Raw genomic sequence first — 7,033 nt, 5'->3', positions numbered from 1 at the left:
CAATTTTTCCGTGACCGTTGCCGCAAAACCAAATGTTTACCTGGCCCACCACTCCACCCTGGACTTGAACAGCCTCTATGACAGGTCCACCTCTTACACGCAGCAGATGCCCACCTTCGCCCCGACCCTTAAAGGACATCGCTCTCAAACGCAGCCCCAACACTTCACACAGGAGCAACAGACAATGCACCCCATCCAGACCAGCGGAGACACTCACCCAGACCCTGCGGGGACCCCCCCTCTCCCCCACCCGGACCTACACATAGAGGACCCACACCGAGAGGGACCTACATCCAGACGCAACAACCACCAGCACATCCACACCCCCCGCAACCAATCAATACCCCCCCCCCCCCCCAAGCTCAACACATGCCCATAACCCCATTAGGCCCCCCTCAGATATAGACCCGTAGGACTCAGAGAGTAGCTTGCTATTTGGAAAGGCCGGCCGTAGGCAGACCTGACTTCAAGAGAAGACAGGCTATGTGCCACTGCCCACAAATGGAGGTTGGAAAACTGAGCTGACTTCCTAACCTCACTGCCAATGTATAACCAATTAGAGGACACATATTTCCCTCAGATTACACAGACCACAAATAATTAGGAATAACAAACCCAATTCTGATAACTCCATATCTACTGGGTGAATACGACGTGTGTCATCACAGCAGCAAGATGTGTACCTGTTGCTACAAAGAAAAGGTCAACCGTGAAGAACAAACCCATGTAAACTACAACCCATATTTATGGTTTTTGATTTTCCCTTTTGTACTTTAAACTATTTGCACATCGTTACAACACTGGTATAGACATAATATGACATTTGAAATGTCTTTATTCTTTGGAACTTCTGTGGAGTGATAAGATGTTCACTGTTCATTTTTTTTATTGTTTATTTTCACTTTTGTATATTATCTACTCACTTGTTTGGCCATTAACATAATGTTTCCATGTCAATAAAGGCCCTTTAATTGAAACTTAGGTTAGAGGAGGTGTGATTGGATACAGGAGGTAGGTGATGGATATAGGAGGAGGGTGTTGATGTGTAAGAGATTGGTGTAGATAGGAGTGAGGGGAGGTGATCGTTACAGGATGGTGGTGATGGTTATGGAGGAGATGTGAGGTTATAGGAGGATGGTGTGATGGTTATCAGGAGGAGTGTTGAGCTTAGCTTCAGGGGTTGATGCTTACAGGAGGTGTGTGGTTACAGGAGGTGTGATGGTTACAGGAGGTGTGATGGTTATAGGAGGAGTGTTGATGGTTATAGGAGGAGGTGTGGATGGTTTTATTTAGGAAGGAGGTGTGATGGTTATAGGAGGAGGTGTGATGTTTACAGGAGGTGGTGATTGGTTACAGGGAGGTTGTGATGGGACAGGAGGTGTAATGGGTTATAGTAGGAGGTGTGATGGTTATAGTGGAGTGTGGATGGTTACAGGAGGTGTGATGTTATAGTAGGAGGTGTGATGGTTATAGTAGGAGGTGGATGGTTATAGTAGAGGTGTGATGGTTATAGTAGGAGGTGTGATGGGTTAAGTAGGAGGTGTGTGGGTTATATAGTAGATGTGATGGTATAGTAGGAGGTTGTGATGGGTTATTAGTAGGAGGTGTGATGATAGTAGGAGGTGTGACATCACTCTGAATCACCTACCCTAACCCTAACCCAGTAAAAGTGACAGTTTTAGCCAGCCGGCTAATATTCAACAGCAGTCCGTGGTCAGGTTAATTAAAAACAATTACAATATTAGACAATCAATGAGCAGTGAGCACACGCAGAGCAACATAGGACAAGCAAGACGTAGCATACAGACAGAGCAACATAGGACAACAAGACATAGCATGCAGACAGAAAGAAACATAGGACAAGACATAGCATGCAGACAGAGAAACATAGGACAAGACATAGCATGCACAGAGAAACATAGGACAAAACATAGCATGAGGAACAGAGAAACATAGGAAGACATAGCATGCAGACAGAGAAACATAGGACAAGACATAGCATGCAGACAGAGAAACATAGGACAAGACATACGCATGCAGACAGAGAAAATAGGACAAGACATAGCATGCAGACAGAGAAACATAGGACAAGCAAGACGTAACATGACAGACAGAAGCAACATAGCAAGCAAGACGTAGCATGCAGACAGAGCAACATAGGACAAGCAAGCGTAGCATACAGACAGAGCAACATAGACAAAGACATAGCATGCAGACAGAGAAACATAGGACAAGCAAGACGTAGCATACAGACAGAGCAAATTTACATTTACATTTAAGTCATTTAGCAGACGCTCTTATCCAGAGCGACTTACAAATTGGAAAGTTCATACATATTCATCCTGGTCCCCCCGTGGGGAATGAACCACACCCTGGCGTTGCAAGCGCCATACTCTACCAACTGAGCCACGGGACCCTATAGGACAAGCAAGACGTAGCATGCAGACGAGCAACATAGGACAAGCAAGACGTAGCATACAGACAGAGCAACATAGGACAAAAAGCTAAGATAACAGACAACATGGAAAGCAGGGCAATAGACAGCGAGGATTACTTCACAAGTCTGATTGGCCTTGAGCCATGTCTTCATGTTTTTTGTGAAGGTGTGATAGGTGGTGTAGTTATGTGTGTCTGATGGCAGTGTATTCCAGACATGGGAAGCTCTCACAGGGAAAGCAGATTGACGAAAGGTGCTTTTCCTTAAGGGAACTATACAGTCACCTCTCATGGCAGATCTTGTAGATCTGCTCTGCTATGGTTTGGGGTTTTCTGTCTAACTAAAGTACTGAGGTAGAGGGGAGCCAGGCCGGTTAAGATCTTGAAATACAAGACATGCGTCGGTGTATTGCACAAGATTTTCCAACCCAGGAGCTCATGCTTTCTGAGGATGTACAGTGATGGCAATTGGGCTTCCTATCAAGCACTGTGAGAGCATGTTTGTAGAACAGACCTGAATAGGTCTTAATGTTGTACAGCAAGCTTGGAGGATGTTGATAGGTTACAGGAGGAGGTATGAATGGGATACAGGGAGGAGATGTGATGGTTATAGGAGGAGGTGTGATGGTTTACAGGAGGAGGTGTGATGGTTACAGGGAGGAGGTGTGATGTTAACAGGAGGAGGTATGAATGGGATACAGGGAGGAGGGGGGATGATGGTTACAGGAGGAGGTGTGATGGGATACAGGGAGGAGATGTGATGGTTATAGGAGAGGTGTGATGGTTGCAGGAGGAATGTGTGATGGTTACAGGGGAGGTATGATGTTACAGGAGGAGGTGTGATGGTTACAGGAGGAGGTATGATGGTTACAGGAGGAGGTGTGATGGTTACAGGAGGAGGTGTGATGGTTACAGGAGAGGGTGGGATGGTAACAGGAGGAGGTGTGAATGGGATTACAGGAGAGGTGTGATTGGTTCCAGGAGGAGGTATGATGGTTACAGGAGGAGGTATGAATGGGATACAGGGAGGAGGTGTGATGGTTACAGGAGGAGGTGTGAATGGGATACAGGGAGGAGGTGGGATGGTTCCATGAGGAGGTGTGAATGGGATACAGGGAGGAGGTGGGATGGTTCCAGGAGGAGGTGTGATGGTTACAGGAGGAGGTATGAATGGGATATAGGGAGGAGGTGTGAATGGGATATAGGGAGGATGTATGATGGTTCCAGGAGGAGGTATGATTGTTACAGGAGGAGGAGGTGTGATGGTACAGGAGGAGGGTGTGATGGTCACAAGGAGGAGGATGTGTGGTTAACAGGAGGTGTTGATGGTACAGGAGGAGGGTGTGATGGTTACAGTCGGAGGAGGTGTGATGTTACAGGAGGAGGTATGATGGTTCGGAGGGGTGTGATGTACAGGAGGGGGTATGATGGTTTAAGGGGAGGGTGTGTGATGGTGCAGGAGGAGTATGAATGGATTACAGGGAGAGGTGTGTGTTACAGGAGGAATGTGATGGTTACAGGAGGAGGTGTGATGGTTAAGGAGAGGTAGTGATGGTTACAGGAGGAGGTGTGAATGGGATACAGTGAGGAGGTGTGATGGTTCCAGGAGGAGGTATGATGGTTACAGGAGGAGGTATGAATGGGATACAGGGAGGAGGTGGTGATGGTTACAGGAGGAGGTGTGAATGGGATACAGGGAGGAGGTGGGATGGTTCCAGAGAGGAGGTGTGATGGTTACAGGAGGAGGTATGAATGGGATATTAGGGAGGAGGTGTGAATGGGTAATAGGGAGGAGGTATGATGGTTCCAGGAGGAGGTATGATTGTTACAGGAGGAGGTGTGATGGTTACAGGAGGAGGTATGAATGGGATACAGGGAGGAGGTGTGATGGTTACAGGAGGAGTATGATGGTTACCAGGAGGAGGTGTGAATGGTTACAGGAGGAGGTGTGATGGTACAGGAGGGGTGGTAGGTGTTGATGGTTAAGGAGGAGGTATGATGGTTACAGGAGGAGGTATGATGGTTACAGGAGGAGGTGTGATGGTTACAGGAGGGGCTGTAGCTGGGTACAGGAGGGTTGATGGTTACAGGAGGAGGTGTGATGGTTACAGGAGGAGGTGTGATGGTTACAGGAGGAGGTGTGATGGTGTACAGGAGGAGGTGTGATGGTTACAGGAGGAGGTTGATGGTTACAGGAGCGTGTGATGGTTACAGGAGGAGGGTGTATGGTTATAGAGTAGGAGTGTGATGGATCGTTTTAGAGCCAACCCTACTGAGCGCCAGACAGTACCAGAGAAGAGCTGAGAGGTACGCTGACTCAGGTGGGCTGTACAAGAAAAGGTGCCAAGTAGAATCATACAGGGTTTTGAGGGGTTTGCCCCCATAGGAGAACCCATTTTAGTGCTGGGTAGAAACGTTTGCCTTACAAAAACCTTGTTCTCCAAAAATAGTATTATGATGAAAACAGTTCTTGGTAGAACCCTATCCCCTCCGCAAAGAACCCTTTTAGAACCCTTTTGGAACCCTTTTGGAACCTTTTAGAACCCTTTTGGACCCTTTGGAACCCTTTTGGAACCCTTTTGAACCCTTTTTCAAAGAAAGTATGCAAATAGCAGATGTAGAGTGAAAGACTCTTAGGGACGTGGGTCTGGCTGCAGAACAGAGCTGAGTATAATGACTATGGCCATTAGAGGACCGTTGGTCCATAGGCTGCAGAAACAGAGCTGAGTTAATGACTATGGCCATTAGAGGACCGTAGGTCCTGGCTGCAGAACAGAGCTGAGTTAATGACTATGGCCATTAGAGGACCGTGGGTCCTGGCTGCAGAACAGAGCTGAGTTAATGACTATGGCCATTAGAGGACCATGGGTCCTGGCTGCAGAACAGAGCTGAGTTAATGACTATGGCAATTAGAGGACCGTGGGTCCTGGCTGCAGAACAGAAGCGTACTATATCTGAGCAGTACCAATCTCTCACAGCCTAATGGTCTGTGGACTAGGGGTCCTGGTCTAAAGTAGTGCACTATATAGGGAATAGGGTGCCATTTGTGACATGACCTTGATTACCCAGGTTATGCGCACTCATCCAAACATGCTCACACAGAGAGAGACAGGGAGAAAGTGTTTAAAGACCTAAGATCCATCGTCAGCAGAAAAAATTAAAATGACCGTCAAGACAAATTAGTGTTATGTTTAACAACAAGTCTTGATATACAAACGTTTTCTAGTGTGAGTCATGCACACGTTTCTAAAGCGAAAAACACACCCAGTCTACACTTCATCAGTCTTACTATGCAGTACACACAACATGGAGAGGAGGACCGACTAGATTCCCGAGCCATATACAACTATATGTCCACTGTTGTCCTGACATTATTCTACTGAAAGTTACGGGAAGTAACACAAGTATTTTCCAATGTCACCCTAGTATGCTGTAATCGGTGACTCATTGATTCCCCGCTGTCGGTGTTATGGACGCGTGAAGGAAACCTAGAGACGGTATAGGTGATGGTACTCACCGATGGCTTCTGCAGTGGGTGTGTGCTGTAGTAGCACGGTCAACAGTAACACTATCATTACGACAAACACTTTCCCCCAGTTACCAACTCCTCAGGTAATCGCAGCACCTGGAATCAGACTGTTAAACGAGACGATGCCGGAGACGATAGGAAATCCAAGCTCAGTCTGTGTCCGTGTATGTCTGCCTCTGTGTATCGGTCTCTTGAGTGTCCGTCAATGTGTCTCTGAGTGTGTGAGGTTTCTTGAAAAACAAAACAGGGCCTTTAATAGACAGCTTATCTGTGTATCTACGTACATAAATGAGGGCTTGGCCAGGGGGTAGGAGTTTGGTGTGTGTGTGTGTGTGTGTGTCAGGGTACATTAGTCTCACCTTGACCTGATGAGTTCAGTGACAGCACCATCCTCCCATTGTTCCACAGGCTCATCTTATCCACAGAACCAGCCCAGCCCAAGATTACTTACACACACACACACACACACACACACACACGCACACACACACACACACACACACACACACACACACACACACACACACACACACACACACACACACACACACACACACACACACACACACACACACACACACACACACACACCCTCTTCTCCATCACTCATCCTCCTCCACCTCAGCAACCTTCTTCATTCTCTCTCTCCTCAGGACTTCTTCCCGTCCTCGCTCCTCCTCCCTTCGTTCTCTCTCCACAAGAAATACAGTCCATGTGATGTTGAAACAGAAACAGAATACTCTGTCTATCTCTGATGACAGAGAACATTAGCTGATTACGTTCTGGCTGGCCAGTTTACTGTCTATCTGCCTTCATAATGTGGAATTATCACTGATTATACTCCCTCTCATCTCTATCATTCTCCTTGCAGTCATTTCTGTTCCTTCAAGTCCTTCCATTCTTATCCTTCCATTTTTAGAAAAGTCCGGAAAGACAGAACAATGATGTAAATCATTAACAGCAATACGTGAGACAATGTGATGTATCTGTCTCTAACCATGTCTTTCTCTTCCCATTGGACAAACAGACAGACAGACCAGAGCAGGCTGATCCTACATATTACAGTAG

At 46.9% G+C, this 7,033-nt stretch overlaps 3 long non-coding RNA genes across 3 annotated transcripts; all 3 read left to right on the top strand.

Annotated features, from left to right (window-relative positions):
- Positions 1-1,301: 1,301 nt before the first annotated feature.
- LOC139025089 (uncharacterized) lies at positions 1,302-1,552 on the top strand. Its single transcript, XR_011476523.1, has 4 exons — positions 1,302-1,339; positions 1,379-1,402; positions 1,439-1,479; positions 1,520-1,552. It is a non-coding gene; the product is annotated as an uncharacterized lncRNA (long non-coding RNA).
- A 1,711-nt stretch (positions 1,553-3,263) lies between these two features.
- LOC139025087 (uncharacterized) lies at positions 3,264-3,614 on the top strand. The gene is made up of 3 exons (XR_011476521.1): positions 3,264-3,336; positions 3,424-3,489; positions 3,559-3,614. It is a non-coding gene; the product is annotated as an uncharacterized lncRNA (long non-coding RNA).
- A 630-nt stretch (positions 3,615-4,244) lies between these two features.
- On the top strand, positions 4,245-4,584 carry LOC139025088 (uncharacterized). The gene is made up of 3 exons (XR_011476522.1): positions 4,245-4,318; positions 4,430-4,471; positions 4,533-4,584. It is a non-coding gene; the product is annotated as an uncharacterized lncRNA (long non-coding RNA).
- The last annotated feature ends 2,449 nt before the right edge of the window (positions 4,585-7,033 follow it).

This window comes from Salvelinus sp. IW2-2015, unplaced genomic scaffold, assembly GCF_002910315.2.
Source record: "Salvelinus sp. IW2-2015 unplaced genomic scaffold, ASM291031v2 Un_scaffold2245, whole genome shotgun sequence".
Lineage (NCBI taxonomy): Eukaryota > Metazoa > Chordata > Actinopteri > Salmoniformes > Salmonidae > Salvelinus > Salvelinus sp. IW2-2015.
Note: the sequence above shows the minus strand (reverse complement) of the source record. Positions and strands in the feature narration are given on the sequence as shown.